The sequence below is a fragment of the Cupressus sempervirens genome, chromosome 10 (genome assembly GCF_028749045.1).
Source record: "Cupressus sempervirens isolate cs-2001-9-10 chromosome 10, ASM2874904v1, whole genome shotgun sequence".
Lineage (NCBI taxonomy): Eukaryota > Viridiplantae > Streptophyta > Pinopsida > Cupressales > Cupressaceae > Cupressus > Cupressus sempervirens.
In genome coordinates this window covers 400641277-400661327 of record NC_143127.1, presented here as the reverse complement: position 1 = coordinate 400661327, position 20051 = coordinate 400641277, and the positions used below count along the sequence as shown (strand labels likewise).

The 20051-nt window shown below is 33.6% G+C and overlaps 1 pseudogene; it reads left to right on the top strand.

Moving 5' to 3' along the window:
* Positions 1-19706, top strand: part of LOC149534367 (expansin-like A1) — a 67058-nt pseudogene extending 47352 nt beyond the window's left edge.
* The last annotated feature ends 345 nt before the right edge of the window (positions 19707-20051 follow it).

Sequence of the window (20051 nt, the reverse complement as noted above, 5' to 3'; positions counted from 1 at the left end):
GTAGCATTTACCATTGAATTTTCCTTTTCCATTGCTCCAACATTTGTTTGATGTGTGACCTAGCTTACCATAGTGATTACAAGTAGGTATTTGATTCCTTTGGGCACCTTATTTGGAGGTTTCACCTTCTTCCTTGTAACCAAGTCTAGTTTTACCCTTTTGTCTATGAAGATTCTGCTCACTTTGTTGATTTAGTTGAGTCATATCTATTTTAGATTTCATCATTCTCTCATTGATTTTTTTTTTAGTGATCAAGTCATTTTCCAAACTTTCATTGATTCGTCTTTCGAATATCAAGTCACTTTTTAAGCTTTCATTGATTTTTCTTTCAGTGATTAAATCTTTCCTCAGGCTTTCATTCTCAGATCTCAGATTCATAATTTCTTCATTTGCATTGGATAGTTGATCTACAAGATCTTCATGCTAAAGGGATTGATTATTTCTTGCCTCTAAGTCTTCATTTGCCTTGTCTCTCTGTTCAAAAATTTCATATAGCCTGATTGATTGGATTTCTTGTTCTCTTTTAAGCTTTCTTACTTCTTCATGCAGAGAACCATTCTTTGCTAGGAGTTCCTTGATAGCCTCATTAGCTTCATCTAAAATGCTTGATGGTAAAAGGTCTTCTATCTTTTCTTCAACATACTGATGATAATTTATTTGTCTTGCAAGTTCCTTTATTCTCTTCAGGGATTGAGAAAGATGTTCCTTTGCTTCTTTGAGTTGAACCATGGCCATTTCTAGATCTAACTTTTCATTTTCAATAGCTTTGTCAAGTTTGAATATCACCATTGTCCTTGATCTTTGCTAAAGCTGTCAAGCTTTGTCCTGAGAACCAAAATGCTCTGATACCAATTTTTTTAAATATTCAAGATAAGATATGTTACTAAGAGGGGAGGGGTGAATCCGTAACTTCAAAACTTTTAAGACAATTTCAACACTTTAACCATATATACTATTCACCATTCATTCATCTAATCTATTGCATAAATGAGAGATCAAAGATTCATAACACATGTACATAGTGATTTGGTCACCCAGAAACCTTTCAAATAGAAAGTAAAATTGGGGTGGAGATGATACCCACAAAACTTTGTTACCGCAGTATGAAGTTGGCCTATTAAGGCTTGCATTGACAACTTCTAGTGATCTTCCTTGTTAGGAGCATAAAGGATTGCTAGGTCCACCTTGTTAGAGGATTTACAAACATACACTGAAGTATGTACTCTGTTAGGAGATTTATACAAAAATTGTTAAGTCTACCCTGTTAAAGGATTTACAAAACTAATTCACCTATTAGGATAAAATAGTGGATCTACTTACAAACTTTATTTTCTGATTAGATCCTTGGAGAATAGATCACCTCTTGTGACTAACGAAACTTTATTTCTCCTTGTAGACCTTGCTAAATATTCTTCTCTTCTGCTGATTCGCATTTATACTTCTAAAACATTAAATGTCTCTCTTGATACTTTCATCGATATGCCGTACATCTTGCAAATGACATAATACATTACATATATATCATTCCAATAATTATAATTGCAAGGTCGGCTAAAACACAAGTGAACAAAATATTACTAAGTTGGCCAAATAGTAAATAACTCGGGTTCATTGAATTGACTTAGTGACCTTCTGATACTCGGCATCCATTGCATTACTCAACATCGTCATGCACTCGGTAGAAGTGAAGGCTCAGTCCATACTAATCACCTGATGTAGTTCTGAACTCGATAACCATTGGAGACTTGGTGGATATAGTATCACTCGATAAAAATTGAATCCTTTGTTTACCTTTCTTTTACTCGATAAATATTATACCTTCATTACTTGGTAAACATTGCACTTCCCTCACTAGATAAACACTATGCTTCTATCACTCAGTTGACACTGTGCTTCCATCACTCGGTAAACACTATGAAGCTCGGTGAACACTGTAAACATAGTAGACACTGTTGGATTGCAAATTTACTCAGTAACTATACTCAGCTCAGTTAACACTAGAATGCTTGATGTGAACTATGAAGCTCGGTGTAAACTGCTTAAGTGATGAATGTACAAGGTAACCATCGAATGCTTAGTATACATTGTATACTGAGTGATGAGCTCAATAGCTATATTGGTATAGATAAGTTTTGTCACTAATGGAAATAATAACTTAATGCCAACATATAAAAAAATGCTTGATTGATTTCAAATGGTAGAAAATCTAGAAAAGGAAAAAATGTTGCTAGATGTTTCCTAGGAAGAGATGGTTGAAATGGAATGTTGATGGTTGATCCAAAGGAGATTTAGAAGAAGATGGAGTAGGAGGAACTATTAGTATTTGGAAAGGTGATATTATACTAGGCTTCACCAAGTGGCTTTATATAAGGTCCAATAGCTATGATGAGGCTATAGCTATGTGGTTTTGTATTAAAACTATCCAAGACATAGGAGAGGTCAAAGTTGAGCTAGAGGGTGACTCAAAGATCATTATTGACATTCTTTTAAATAAACTCAATTTCCTAGGATTTATTTCCCCTATAATGGAATATTACAAAAGACGAATCTCAAGTTTTAACAATATTATAATCAAACACACCCTTAGAGAAGTGAATAAAGTTGTAGATTGCATAGCTACAATGGGGATAAACCATGAAGAATGGAAGATGATGACTAGGATGGAGGGGATGCCAGAGTTAAATAAAATTATTTTAAAATATTACAAAAAAAAAATGGTATGTGGTAAAAGCTTTAGAAACACTAGATGGATGACGAAGAATCATAGTCAGCCGAATGTTGGTCACATGATCATGAAAGGTAACAATACTATTGTAATGTGTTTGAATGTGATTTGTCATTATCAAAATAATGAGGAGTTAACCCTCATAAAAATGGAAAGGATGATCCATATTATTTTAATAATAGACTTGTATCATGTGAATCTTAACTAATAGCTATTATTTTTATTCCGCAACATGGTTAATTATTTTTGTGTTGGATATTTAAGGTACTAAGTTGGAAAGTACCACACTCCACTATGACGGTCTATGTTGCATGTCAACTTGATTTACTTCATCAAACTCATCAAAATCAGGGAAGGATCCTAGTGTGTGAGAAAGTATAGGGCTAGAAATGAGGGAAAGATTTATGACAAGATCTTTTTAACTCCTAAGGATCATTATTTTCATCACCCTTATTGGGAAACATAAAGTTACACTTGACATTATAAGTCTCTTCATAACATCCTTAGACCTTAGGTTGCTAAGAAAGCATCCAGGATGAACATAGTTACAAATAGAGGTTTAGTCAATCTTATCTTGGGCCCATAGTAAGATAATCAACTATATGAGAAGGAAAAATCATGGGTGGCCCACTAAAACATGTCAAACCAAGAAACAACAAAGAATTGGAGTAGAATAAGGATATATGGGTTTAAATTTTTAACAAGGGATTACATCCTTATATCATGGCTATAAAAGGTGACAATATCACCATTTCAACTAAGTTTTCTAACTCATAGAACAAGGATTAGGTGGAGATAGGAAGTAACAATTATTTTGTGATGCCAAAGTTGATTGGTGGAGCAATGAGCCTAGATTGTTTTGGTGTGAAAATTGAAGAGAAAGATATGTTGGATTATAGAAAATTGAGGCATTAATTCTTTGAAGGAATGGAAGAACCTATTAGAGTTAGTTTTGCAAATGAGTATGATAGGATTTTCCTTCCTAGTTCCTTTGGAGCCATTTTTTATGGGTTAACTGAGTATGCACTGTTGAAGGTTAGTACATGAGCTACCATGGATATCATTTCCCCTTTCTTACCATGTTGCATCATTGAGAAAAAGTGAACATCCCTTTCTTCCTGTATTCCTCTTTATTCAACAACATTATCCTAGGCTAAAACTGTCCCATCAATCAAGGGCTCATTTATGTCCTCAATCATGTTTGTGCTCCCCATCTAGGATTTTCTAGATGTCTCCCACCCATTGTTAAGCATGTTTCTCCTAAAGGGCCTAAGCCCTTGAAGGTTATAGAAGAAATAAGCTAAGAAAAAACCCCTATAGAACCACCCCAAATCATAGAAATCTCTCAGCCCCCAAGCCCAATAAGCCTACCATTTCCATGGATCGATCCATTTTTATTGAAGCACCCAAAACATGTAACAATGCCTATGCTTAGTCTAGCCTTGCAAGCAACCTTTAAAAAGGAAAATGGAGGATGGCATTATTGACATCAAAAATAATGAAGGGGATGATTTTTTTGATTTTGAGATGGACGATAGGGACATGGACTCTAAAAATCAAAAGGGTAATACTAATTTTGGGGAAAGATCTGTAAGACTTGAAAATAATACACAGAAGAGCAAGATTACCACAATTCTCAAATAGAAGAAGATTGAGGTTTCTCCTCTAATGTTGTAGATTTTGATGTAGAAGTGGGGGATTCTGATGAGGAAACTTAGTCTCCCAAAGAAATGAAAGTGGTGGGGATCTTGGATTTTTTGGTGATGAAGACTTCAAGTCTTCTAATAGAACTAAGGTAGGGGAGTAAGCTATCTCCACTACATATGTTTAGTGATAACTAGAAGACTTTAAAAATGATCAAGAAAAAAGTCTCATTGAAATTAATGAGAAGATTTATGTGCTTAAGAATAAGTTCAATATGGTTATCACTCAAGTTGAGCTAAGTGTGGTGGTTTCTATGATTTGCATGGTGCATAAGGAAATGATGAGAAAGATCATATTTGGGGTGATAAATGGGAAGATTAAAATGAGAAAGGCAAGTGAAACCAAAGAGGAAAAGTGTGACAAGAATAGGAGCACCACACGGATTGAGAACTTGATGGAGGAAGTCAAGTATCTCAATCAAGACTAGGAGCACACCAACAAGGCCTAGCAACCCTTTTCTACATTTGGAACTTTTTAGTTCTCTATGCTAATGAGTTGGTCTCTTATTACTATTATTTATATCAATCCCCACTATTTTAAGGTAGAAATACCTTTACTCTTGTTAGTAAGCTTAGCAAATTACAATTTAGACTTATGTTAGCTTTAGATTTTGTTGGCTTAAACTATTCGATGACCATGGGTGTTTTTATTGTTTTGTGATAATGTAAGTTTTGGGTAGGACTCTAACCATTGGGGTCATGCTTCTCTATTGCTTGTTTGTAATGGTCCATAATTGAGATGGTCTTTACTTTATTTTGTATCTAGGTTTAGGACCCTCTTCCTACCTTTCTCATTCAAAAAATATATCATTATCCTCTAAAGCATTCTAGCTCTTTCGATACTAACTAGGATACTTTTAATTTAACTATGTTCCATAAATAGAAACAAATTAAATAATTGTATAATGATACCAACACATAAAATTTTCTATTAGTTTTATATTTTTTTCATACACATGATTTATATTGTAGCATAATATATGTTAATTAGAGTCCGCTTGTCAGATAAAGATACTTTGGGTGTATAAAATTAAAAAATTGGATGTGCGAAATCTCTATAGAACAAAAATTCATCACCCCACATTGCTGCAAGATAAAAATAATTATTTTTAGGAATAATACAAAATTGTTTCCACACATTTTCCTCCAAATCATATTCACCTATAACACCCCTTCTAAATGTAATTATTCACCCAAAAGTGTAAAGAGCATCTTGATATGTTTGCAAATACATGTTATCTATTGTTGTCCATACTCCTGTACTGGGATTGAATCTTTAAGCTCCCTCTCCTAGAATTCCAATCACATAAAAAATTTCATTCCATCATACAAAAATATTTGGAGAGAGAGAGAGAGAGAGAGAGAGAGAGAGAGAGAGAGAGAGAGAGAGAGAGAGAGAGAGAGAGAGGAGGGAGTTAAATGTAGAGAACTATATTAGAACCCAATCCTATTAATATACCATTGCCTTGGAGTTTGTAAAGAAGCAAAGGTGTATGAAATCACTTCCTACACTAATTTTGAGAGGACAATTATGAAAATTCAACTAACTATTGTAGACATCTTAGAAATATATAATAATATAATTAAAATAACAATGAATGCATAACACAATGATTATCATGGGGAAACCCTTTCGGGTGAAAAACCCCACCCTCCAAAACTTGCATAATGTATTCTCAAATCAAGAAGATTACAATACACTTGCAATACAAGTTCTTACAGGAGCACATCACCACAACTCAAACTTAGACTCGGACCTAGAGAGACTCTATCTAGCACCAAGTCTTGCAAACAAAACTCAATGATTCAAACACCTCCTCAAGCCCTCCTTTTCTAGTGATTTACAACTTGGAAATGATTTTTGATATTACAAAACCATGGGCCAAAAACATGGGCAAAACAACCATGCCACATGTTACCCACTTGTCATTTGTAACTCCAAGAATAGCATTTTTGTCCATTATTTTGTCCTTTAGTTTAGACCCCCATAAAAGTCATGTAATGAGTTGTTTATACTATAAAAATAGCCCTCCTATGTTGTACTAGGGACAAGAAACATTTTTAACAACTCATACACCTTTTTCCAACTCATAAACATGTAGAAAACTACCACACAAAAATTCTAGAATTTCTACAATTTTCTAGAAAAAGCTTGCAAGGTTGAGACACAATTCTCAACATTCTCCCACTTGTCAAACACCTTGCAAGAGTCAGGGGATCCACAATGTCATGGACTTAAATGCAAGGGGCCAAGAGGCCCATAGACTCCAAATACCATCTAAATTTCCCAGTACTCACAAGTAGTTAACACATCAAAAACATTCACAAAAGTCTCCACCTTATCGTCCTCAACCATATCTCGCACAAAATGATATTGTACATCAATGTGCTTGGTCATGGCATGAAATGTCAGGTTCTTTAGTAGGTAGATTATACTCTGACTATCACTATAAATTGTCACTACACTCTATTTGAACTCTATATCTGAACATAGTCTCTTAAGCTAGATAGCTTCCTTGTAGGCATGAATACCTGCCATATACTCTGCCTCTATATTGGACAAAGTGACCACAACTTGTTGCTTGCTCATCCAACTGATTGCACCACCAAATAATGTAAACACATATGCACTGGTGGATCTTCTTCTATCAATATCACTAGTCTAGTTTGATTCCACATAGCCTTGAATATCTAAGGAATGCTCATTTCCTTTTGCATGGAAATATATAGAGTACTTTGAGGTACCCTGGAAGTATCTAAAATCTCCTTTTTCTACATCCCAATGTGCTCTTCCTAGACTAGGCATGTAATAGGAAATTACTCTCACTGCTTGGGCAATGTTTGGTCTTGTACAAACTATAGCATACATCAAACTTCCAATAGTACTCTAATATAGTACTCATCTCTTCCATATCCAATGGGGATGAAGGACACTATGAGCTAGAAATTTTTGTTCACATAGTAATAAGAGCACTCAATGGTTTAGAATCCTACATATTGAATCTTCTCAAAATATTATAAACATACTTACTCTAACCTAGCCAAAGCTTTATGTCTTGTCCATCTTTTATAATCTCCATTCCTAGAATGTGCCTTTCTACACAAAAATATTTCATTTCAAACTTTGTTGAGAGTTGAGATTTTAATTTTGCAATCAAACCTTTTCCTTTGCTAATAAACAACATGTCATCAACATATAAGGAAATAACCAAGAAATTATCACCATTATACATGTAATATATACAATGATCAAATTTGGATCACATATATCCCAAACTCAATACATATGTATCAAAATTTTGGTACCACATCCTAGGACTTTGTTTTAAACCATACAAGGATTTCTTTAATTTACAGACCAAATGACTTTTACCTTTCACCACAAAGTGCTCTGGCTATATCATATAAATTTCTTCCTCTAAATATTTGTGAAGGAAAGTTACCTTCACATCCATCTACTCAACTTCTAGATCATAAGTTACTGCAATAGAAAGTAAAAATTGAATGGATGTAATTTTTTCTACAAAGAAAAAATTTCACCATAATCAATTCCTGCAACCTAGGAGTAACCTTTTGCAACCAATCATTCTTTATACTTTTCAATGCTTCCATCTAAACCCATCTTCCTTTTGAACACCCATTTACAACCAACTGGCTTCCATCCTTTAGGAAATGACACAAGGTCCCATGTATCCTTCCTCTTAAGAGCTACCATCTCTTCTTCCATGGCTATTTTCTAAGACTCTGAATCATTCATACCAAGAGCCTCTTATAAAAATTTTGGTTCATCAATATTAACATTCAAAGAAAATATACACCTCTAATCATCACGAGAATATCCATACCTTTCTTGTGCTTTTCTATATCTACTAGACCTTTGAACAAGAACTAGCTTAGGTTCATGTTCAAGTTCATGATCAAGTTCTCCTTCTTCCTCTAATAATTCAAAACTTCTAGAGCTCTTTTCAACATCTTGTCTTTCTAAGGGCCTTGATTCAACTTTCTCAAGTGTAGCAGGAAGTTAAATCACATCGTTCTTTTCTTCTATCCATTCTGGTTGTACTACAACAGAAGAAGGCTTAGTTTCTCTAAATATAACACTTCTAGAATAAAATACCTTTTGTGCAACAAGATCCAAAAGCTTGAATCCTTTCACACCATAACTATATTTGATGAAGAAACATTTGACGTCATTGTTGTCCAAATTTTTTTACTTCTCCTTTTTTACATGAGCATATGCCTCACAACCAAAAGCTCTCAGATGTCTAAGTGAAGGCTTGTGGCCTGACCATGCTTCCATTGGTGTCCTATCAACAAGAGCTAATGTAGGAGACTTTTTTATTAGGTAGCAAGAAGTGGCTACAACTTCAACAAATAATTTTTTTTCCTAGTCTAGCTCCACTTAGCATACTCCTAGCCTTCTCCATCAAGGTCTTGTTCATTCTTTCTGCAACTCCATTCTGATGTGGAGAATATGAAGCTATATTCTCTCTTATAATACTACAATCTTTAAAAAATGTGTTGAAATCATTGGAGCAAAATTCACGACCATTTTTAGTTCTCAAACACTTTATCTTCTTTCTAGTCTACAACTCATCCATTGCTTTAAATTCTTTGGAATGACTAAAAACTTTAGCTTTACACCTAAGGAAATAAATGCATGTTCTTCTACTAAAGTCATCAATGAAAGGAACATAATAAATTGATATACCTTGACAGAAGGAACATCAACTAGACCAAATACATCTAAATGGATTTGATCTAAAATGCATGAGGACTTATGAGAACTTGAGTAAAATTGAATACAATTTGTTTACCATAGATACAATGCTCACAAAAATCAAACTCAAGATCACAATCATTCATACCATGATCAAGGTTTTTACTTTTTAAGGTTCATAGACCTTTCTAACCTATGTGGCTAGGTCTCTGGTGCCATAACATAGTCTTCTCTACACATAACTTTGATTCAGTAGATATAGCACACTTGGGTACCCAGAAACCATGACTATCTATTGAAAGAGAAACCCTCTCCTTCTCCAACAAAGTATTCCTCTTCAAAATATTATTAGAAGTACTATTGCACTCAACCATAGATGCTTCAACCTGGTACAATATACCCAATCTACTTCCTCTTGCTATTACCATAGAACCTCTCACCACTTTCACACCTACTTCAAAAACCTATACATGCACACCTGCATCTATTAGTTTGCTAATAGATAAAAAATTACTTATTAGTCCTGAGATATGAAAGATACCATAAAATCTTCTAATTCTACCATTAGAAAATTTCACATGAATACTTTCATGACCAACAATATCAGGAACTGAGTTATCACCCAAATACACCTTACCACCATCAAACTTTTCATACTTACTAAACTAGTTTCTATTAGGACTCATGTGGAAATATGCACCTAAGTCTATCAACCATGCATTGTCACCCACATGAGTGGCCAAGGCTATGATGAAAACATCTTCATCTTCCTTCTTAGACTTAGAATTAGAATCTTGCTTTTTCTTCTTTTTCTTCTTCTCCTCTTTGTAGTCCTTTTGAAAGTGTTTAGGTTTACCACAATTCTAGCAAATCGCCTTGGACTTACTAAGAGATTTTGATCTCCCCTTATTCTTGGACTTAGAACAACCATGTTAATTTTTGTTCTTACCTCTTTCTTTTGGTCTTCCTTGAACACTCAAAGCCTCTTTGGCATTTAGAGAGACATTTCTTCTCATCTCCTTAGAAAGTAGAGAACCAACAACATCCTCCATCTTCAAGACAATTGAAGTGCTCTGTATAGCCATGAAAAGGTTGTCCCATGAGTTTGGCAATGAACATAGCAAGATTTGGCACCTTTCTTAGATTCATCCATTGACACTCCAACTGAGGTCAACTAAGTCACCACCATATTAAAACTTTCAAGATGCTCAAAAATTTGTCCACCTTCTTCCATTCCCATGATATACAACTTCTTCCTCAAGAAAATCTTGTTCACAAGTGATTTCACTTGATAGATCTCACTTAGCTTCTTCCAAAGCTTCTTTGTGGTAGGTTCTTCATGGACATTAATTAGAATTGAGTTTGTAAGACACAATCTAATGAGACCTTTAGCTTTTCTACATATCACATCATATTGTGTAGCTAAAATTAGATTTGTGGGCCTTAGCTTATTCTCATCAATCACATCCCATAGATCTTGATCAATCAATAGATCTTCCATTTTTAGATTTTACATCTCAAATTTTGTGCCAAAAAACTTCTCTACATTAATCCTCCCTAATATGCTTTGCATTTTTGCAATCTTGCAATACAGAAATCAAAACTTCTACACAAGCTCCCACTTAAACCTTGATTAGCTCAAAAAACCCTATACCCAACAAATAGAACCAAAACTAGCTAGACTTTGATACCACCTGTAAGGAAGAAAAAGTGCACATAATCACTTCCTACATTAATCTTGAGAGGATGATTGTGCAAATTCAACTATCTATTGTACATAATAATTTAATCAAAATAACAATAAACTTATAACACAATGATTACCATGGAAAAATCTTTTGGGAGAAAAAATCCACCCTCCAAAACCTACATAATGTATTCTCAAATCAAGAAGATTACAATACACTTTCAATGCAAGTTCTTACAGGAGTGCATCGCCACAACTCAAACTCAGAGAGACTCCTTCTAGTACCAAGTCTTGCAAGTAGAACTCGATGATTCAAACACCTCTCCAAGCCCTCCTTTTAAAGTGATTTATAACTTGAAAACCATTTCTAGTCTTAAAAAACCATGGGCAAAACAATCATGCCACATGTTACCCACTTGTCATTTGTAACTCCAAGAATAGCATTTTCGTCCATTATTTTGTCCTCTAGTTTAGACCCCCATAAAATTCATATAATGAGTTGCTTAAACTCTAAAAATAACCCTGCTATATTGTACTAGGGACGTGACACATTTTTAACACCTCATACACCTTTTTTCAACTCATAACCATGTGGAAAACTACCACAAAAAAATTCTAGAATTTTCTAAGATTTTCGAGGAAAAACTTGCAAGGTTGAGACACAATTCTCAACAAAGCTTGCTTAAGCACATACAAACTAAGATTCAACTGGGAATAGAGATGTTTTTTTATTTTTGATCAAATCCCTCAAGTTGTTCCATGTACAATTTTTCATTGATGTTACCATGTAGAAAATTCTTCTTGACTTTAGGTTGTTCTAGTTAAAGATCCTAAATGGCTACCAATCCCAAAATTGCATGGATTCCAATCATCTGCACAACTAGTGAAAAAATCTTTGCAAAAATCTAGTCCATTTTTCTAACCATACCCTTTGACAACCAATCGATCATAGTACCTCTTTCTTGTGCCATCTTCCTCTTTCACCTTATATACCCAATAGTTTTAAAGAGTTTTATGGTTGGGTGGAAGTGGTATTAAATCCAAATTTTTATTGGTTCTAAGAGAATTCATCTCTTCTTCCATCACAATCATTCACTTATTTTTATTAGTACTTTTGCAAGCATATTTAAAATTAATAGGTTCAATCTAATCATAGACTAAAATCTTAGGCTCTACCTCCTTAGAGTAAAGTAACTCATAGTATGAATACTTGGCAAACATCCTTCTCTACCTTGTAAACTACCTTAATTCTTGAATATTAGTCTCCTCCTCAAAAATATTTTTTAGTAATTCATAGGCAATCCCATGTGAAGATGGTCGAATTTGTTGTTTATTCAAATAATTCTATGTATTGTCTCTATTTCAGCACTTCTTGCCAGATGTTACAAAGTTATTAATATCCAGTAATGATTGCTCATTCTTGAAGGTGGATTGTCCTCTGTTTTGATCACTCATCATTGTCTTCAATAGTGGAGTGGCTTGTGATGCCTGATGATTAGTATTGGTGTTAGGAGTGATTAACTACAAGCCATGGGTTGGAAGATGCTCCATTGGATGTGATGCACTAGCTACTTGGGTAGGAAAGAGAGAATGTTCAATGCCAATGCTTGGTATGAAGTTTGTAGTGAGACCTTGTTTCCCATAGTGTTTTTGTTGATAGAGTGTTGAAGCATGTTGTATCCAGTGCTCTTGAGCAGCAAACAAAACCTGATATCCACTATAACTTTGTGATTGACCATGCTTATATTTACCAAGTCATGAGGCCATTCCACATTGGTGTGAGGCATATATCCTTTTGCAAAACTACTATGTTTGACAGTTTTGATCTACTCTATCGGATGACATGGACCACTTAGACCATGTCTTGTCTCTCATGCTCTATTGTTGTTTGGTGAAGACTAGTGTGATGAATATTGGAACCCAAAACTTGTAAAGGAGGAGCCCATGTTCTTTGCTCACCATCATGCACATCATGCAATGTGAGGATGTCATGATTATGGGAAGTTTCTTGTCTCACTATGACAAGATTATTGCATATGGTAGAGTCATTAACCTATCATGTAGAGCAGAGTGGACCGCGAAACTAATCACCATGGTTTTCATGTGTATCACACTTGTTATCAAAGCCTTGTAAAGGTTAGATGCCATAGTCTTTAGGAGTGTGGTTATGTGTTTCATCCATAGGTTTGTTGTGGTATACATGTAGTCCAGATTGAAATTAATCTTGACTTGTTTGTGGATATTGCTCCCTATGTGAAAGAAAAGTATTATTCAATGGATATTGCTCCCTATGTGATAGAAAAGTATTCCCTCAAACAATTCTTTAGAATACTGATTATCATAATAAAGATCCATGCTATCGGAGACAGGGGATGAAGATAGAGAGTGATTTGGGGTTAAAATAGAGGAAGGGGTATTGAAAATATGTTGGGACTATAGATTTAGGGATGAATTGTTCTTATTAAATAGAGACATATGAATGAATTCTTCAGTAGGTGTTTCTTGTGATGCTAATTGAAGAGCCTAAAGTTTTGTCTTATTAAAGACCACGTCTCTACTTCATAGATTTTTGTTTTTCAATAGGATCCCATAATTGAAATCCAAACTAATCTTCACCATAGCCCATGAAGATACACTGCTATGATTTATGATCGAGCTTCCCCCTCTTATCTTTTGGAATATGTACAAAAGCTTGACCGCCATAAAATATAAGATGTGCATATGAGATACTTTTTCCCAATCATTCCTCTTCCAGAATTCCAAAGTCCAAACAAGATGAAGGACTTTGATCAATCAAATACATTATTGTATTGCAAGCATTTTCCTAGAATTCTTTGTCTAAACTGGCATTAGAAAAAATGCATCAAAATTTCTCAAGAATGGTTCGATTTAGCCTTTTCGCTACCCCATTTTCTCGAAGGGTGAATGCCACAAATTTCATCCATCAAATACTATGATCTGTAGAAATGTTTTGAAACTCCAACAAACTGATTTCACCTCCATTATCTAATTTTAAACATTTGATTTTTTGCCCACTCTAATTTTCAACAAGAGCTTTAAAAACTTTAAATTTTGAGAAAACTTCAAATTTTCTAGAGATCATATAAACACAAATCTTTCTAGTACAATTATTATAAAAGGAAACAAAGTAATTTGTGCCTCCATAAGAGATTACCTCTATGGGACCAAAGACATCCAAGTGTACTAACTCTAATGGTGTTGTCTTCTTGTCATAACCATTCTTCAAGAAGCCAACACATTTTTGTTTCCCATGAAGACAAAGCTCACAAAATTCCAAATCTATCAATTGGAGACTTAGAATTTGATCTCAAAAAGCATAACCTCTAGCCCCTTTTTTATCATGTGGTCTAATATTTGATGCCAAAGTAAAAAATCTCTATCTGCAATAGTCATAGTAGCTCCCACTTCATCATTAGTTTCTACAACACATAAGCTACCAACTTTATCCCCTTTAGCGATAACCATGGAACCCTTCATAATTTTCCATGTGTCTATGAGAAGTGTAAGAAAACCTTGAACATTTGACTAATTGATGGAAATCAAATTCCTTTTTAATTTGGGAACATGCCTAACATCTTTAAGCAATAATTGAGAACCTTCTTCTATTGATAACAAAATATCACCCTTTGTTACAATTTCACAAGCTTTATTGTCACCCAAATAGACATTCCAAAATTTACCTTCTTTGTAGTTTGTAAAGGCTTCATTGCAAGAAGATGCATGAAATGAAGCCCTAGAATCAATTATCCATGAATTTGAAATTGTGTCACTCATTGCAAGAACCAAAATACCATCTTCCTTATCATGAATTATGTTTTCTCTACTATCCGAAACCATTTCTTGAGCCCTTTTATATTTCTACAATCATTTTTAATGCGACCAACCTTTCCACAAAACCAACAACCATTTTGTCTACCCCAAGCTGCAATCTTCTAGTTGATTGTGACCTTCGGTTGTTATTATTTCTGCCTCTATGATGAGTTCTTCCTCTATTTTCTTTGTTAATCATCGTTAGAGCATCACTGAATGAAGACTCTTTGTTGGCTCTCCTCATGTATTCACTAAGTAAAGTAGCAACTACCTCATCATAGACTAGCTTGCTTTTGCCAATAACATAAGTGTTGATTGATGTTACTACACCATCCCAGTTGTCAAGTAAGAAGTATAATAAGATGAAAGCCTTATTTTCATCATCTCGAGGCATACTAATCGAGTTTGCTTGACATAAAATTTTAGACAATAGTTTGCATATATTCAATTTTATGAGAGCTAATAAATTATGTTAGAATCATTTAATTAATTTTGAGCCAATAATATAATGAAATAATAAATTATAAAAAATAAGTAATCTTTTAAGGATATTTGGATAAATACATTAAGCTATCTATGCTACTTAAATACATTATTATAATTTTTTTGTATGAATTATTTGCATTCCCTTCTAAAGTTCAAATTTGATATTTTATAATTTTTCAAGATAAAAAGATTATTTATTCTAAATATCATTGGTTAAACTAATTTTGTGTCACATGATCACTTTTTCTTAGAGGCACAAATTGCTTCCTCCATATTACATTATTATATTAAAACTATGTGTTTTAAAATGTAGTTAATAGCTTTTAAATCGATTTTAATTTTTTTACATAATTTATCATTCTTTTTATATTAAGAAAAAATTTTGATACAAATATAAATTATTCAACCAAAAAAAAAAAAAGTTCTTGCTAATACAATCATATCTTTAATACCAATTATACCGTATATTTGATGACAACTTTATAATCTCTAAATACCCTCCACCAAAATAAAACTATCACCAAAACCAAAAAAATAAAATTTGTTTTTCATTAGTATTATATTTTTATTACAAGACTAACTCATTTATATCCTCATTAATTAATTTTTTGTTTTTTGTTTTTTTTGAGAAACGCTTGTTTTGGAAGAGTTATCAAATAAATAAGCTTTGTTATCTTAACTTGGCATTGCTTCCCAAAACATATCTTGTGTGATAAATGTTCTTAATAATAATAAAAAATTATATATTGAAAGTTTTACAACTCATCTATGTGAGATTTTTTTATTAGTTTTTATTATGGGTTTGACATTTAACTTATATTTACACTATTAAACTACAATGACAAGTATTCCACTGTGTGGAACTTATTTATTATTATCATGGTGAAAATTATATCACAAAGTATAAATAATATTGAGAATCGATAAGATTGTTGAACATGTTTTTAATAGATGTAAATTTAACAATCTATATTATTTTTAAAAATTATTTATCATTATTATGTCTAAAAATGTATTTAACATAATTTATTTGAAATGAAAATTAGACTTCTTCACATAATAGATAATTAAATTAAACCTGACCTATTTTAACCACCATTAGAAAATGACCATCAACATTAACTAATGTTATATAATATTATTAATACAAAATTTTAATAAAAATTTAACATTAATGATAATTCATTGTTAGTTCAACAATACCGTTAATATTAATTTATGCTTTATTTTAATAAAATAAAATATATTAATATTATAATCAATAATGTGGATTTTTTTTTCTTTAGAGGGGTAAACGCTTTGACCTGGAGCTATGAACCAGTGAGGCCACAAACGGGGGACCTCATCCCTATGAGATTTGAACCTTGATGTCAAGGATAACAACTCAACAACTTAACCATCACAACATGCCACTATTGGCTAATCAATAATGTGGATTTAACATTAATGAGAATATAATATCAGTTTAGCAAATATTAAATGAAAATTTGAAGTAACGATACCATAATTTATAGCCTCGTTGAGTAAGGTGTGGACTGATCATTTTAGAGCTTTCACTATAAAGCAGAGCATCCTTTCACTCTGTTTCTCATACTTCAAGTGATGACCATTTTGAGCTTCTTTTATTTTGCAGCCTTTGCTTTCATTTCATGTATTGCAATTTCAGTTTTGAGCTGCAATACTTACATCCACCGTTCTAAACTAGCCTTCGACCATAGCAAAACTGCTATTAAAGGTACCCTGAAATAGACTTGAAGTTGATCATGAGTAAGAAATTATTTATATGTAATTTATATTTTTTGATAATGTTTTGGTATCAGAGCGAGGGAAAGGTCTTGTGGAAGTGTAATTGGTCTTGTGAAGTTGGTTCTTGAATCCCTTAGTGAGCCCTTGTAGTTGAACTATCCTGAGAGGAGTAACCCTATAGTAGATTCTTGTACCAAGTTGATCAAGCAACCATGTCTGAAGGAGAAGAAGACATTCCTACAAGGTTGACAAATATGGAGTTGGCAAAGATAGTGAAAGAACAAGTGGCAGATAACAAAAAGTTAAGGGCATCATTAGAACAAAGGGACAGAGAATGTTGAAAAAGATAGATTGATAAAGTCCATGATGAAGAGGCTGTCAGCACTAGAGAAGAAAAATAAGAGCATTAGATTGGATGAAGAAGTCAGAAAGAAACAAGAAGAAAGAAGAATCAAGAAAGAAAGAAATAGAATGGATGAGACAAGAGGAGTTGAGAAGCCTAAGAAGGGTTTTGGAATGAACAAGAAGAACAAAGTTACAAGAATCTTAGAGAAGAGTTAGATAAGATTATTGCAATGTGGGAGAGGATAGCATTTCTTTTGAACCAAGCAGCAGATGAAGATGAAGTTGTTGATGAAGACAAGGATCAGGAAGTAGTACACATTCCATTGGAAGGGCACAGACAGTAGATGAATGCTAGTGTAGAGAGTGAGAGTGAGAGTGAACAATAGGAGGTTGTTGTTGAACCTTGTGAGGAAAAGGTTCTTGCGGATGAAGGAGAGTTGGTGACAGGTATGGTTGAAGAAATTATTTTCCTGGATGATGGAGATGTTGACACAAATGATCAGGAAGGAAAAGATGTAGTGCAAAGATCAGATGCTGAAGAGAAGACTATCGATGACAGGGATGAAGTATTTGTTGATGAATGTGATGCTCTAGAGATTTACAAATAGGGAGAAGATCATATTGTGGATCCAGTTGATTGGTATGCAGGTGATATGAGACTGACTAAAGTATTTCTTCTAGAATTCAATGAAGATATCATGAAGGGTACTCGTTCTACAGTTTGGAATCAGCATGTTATGGCAAGCGACATTAATTCAGTCATCATTTTGATACCATACAATTGGAAGATTCGGAAGAAGATTGCAGCAATTCAAAGGGACTTGAATTTTTTTGTCCCTAGGAGTATGATGTAGGGGCATCACAAGATTCAAACTATTTCACACATTATATGCATTATAAATGTTTATTTCTCAATGTTAATGTAATTAGTGGGATAAAGTTGGGTAGATGTTAGTATTTTTAATAAATGTTTTGTCATGATAATTTACTAGTTTATTTAGTATCTGATGACAAATTGGTCACTTTGGGTCAGTTAAAGGGGGAAATTAGTTTTTAAATTTAGTTATCGGCTCTTACAATCTTTAAAAACTACTATGTACAACCAAGAATGGGGAGTGAGTAGAATAGAAAGGAGAATGAAGGAGAAATCAATGTAGTCATGTGATACAAAGAATGAATAAAATAACATTTTATATTTGCATTCGATTTTCTTTTTGGCAGTTCGGATTTAAGAACATTAAGCATTGTATTGGGAGCCTCTGTTATTTGGTGTTGGTTCAATGATTCAAATTTATTAATATTTTCATCAGCGAGATCATGAATTTCTTTGTCAAGTATAATTGGTTATACAATGAGTTATGTTTGACTGTTTGAGATTTGTTTGGAGTTATTAGTGCATGGAGTTTTGATTGAGCTCATTCATCATTTTTGTTGCATTCTCTGCATCATGTCGGTGCGTTTGGATACGGCTCCTCTATCGCGAGACTGAATGGCCCAAATGTGGTAGCTGCAAACCCCAAATTATATAGAGATGGGCTCGGATGTAGCACATGCTATCAGGTATATAATCTTTGCTTATTTCTTTATTACTTATCATCATCATCTATTACTCATCTGTTAAGATGTTGTGCAAGTGTAGATAAGGTGTTTGGATCCGAGTGTGTGTAGCAACACATGGAAAAAGATTGTGGTCATGGATCTCACAGCAACAAACAAATAACGAAATAGATTTTGTGGTCGCAATTCATACATTTTCAACCTTGGCTCTTCCACACAAGCGCCTTGCTCTTCGAAGAAAGGTCTTTTTGTTAATATATGTTTCATTTTAACAATGAAGAAATCTATTCATAGGTTTGGCCACCCTTCAACATCTTAAGAAATTAAGCTTGCAAAAATAATGCTTGTAACATAAGAATCAAGCCAAGTCTTAATCTGTGATGTTTAAGTAGTCCATTGTGAACCCTTTTTATTTGTTACTCTGGTGGACATGATATTCTGTGAATATGAAGGACATAATTTGTCTGTTATGGTGGACGAGAGTAGTCGTTATCTTGACCATCTGGCCCTAACATTTATTTATCAGGGAGGGCAGACATATATTTTTAATGTGGATGTTGCACAGGTAAGATAGATTGAAGAATTAGAGTTGATTGTTTTCACCAAGGAAAATGTTCTTGTTTCTAACACCTATTTCTGCAGGCGGGTGGTACTGAAGAGTGGAAATACATGACACGCAATGATGGAAGTGCAATTTGAAGCATAGAAAACCCCCCAAGTGGAGGTCTATAGTTAATATTTGTGGTGACATCAGGGTATGATGGATATATGTTGTGGGCCGAAAATGTTGTGCTCCCTCCACAGTGGAAAGCAGGTAGAAAAAGGATATTTGACACTTGGCTTCAAATCAATGAAATCACTCTGGATGGTTGTGGTAATTCATTTCATGTGAACCAATGCATGTAGCCAATTTTTACCTTTTTTGTTTATATAGCTATACTAGTACTTGCATTTTGTATGATTCAAGGGGTTACGACAATAGTCTTATGTACTTTTGAGTATTTGCTTGATTATGCTTTCTATGTAATATATTTGATTCAGTTGTGTCATTTTGATTTCTTGTTACATTCACAATACAAATAAAGACTTTGTATTTAACTCTCTACCCCAATCTTTATATCTTGTTTACTCACGCACATAGACACTCATTTCTCTCCCGCTATCTCCATATTATACCCCCTTTTTGTATTAAACCTCTGTATATATTCTGATTTCTATGATTATATTTGATATGTTCTATATAGATATGTA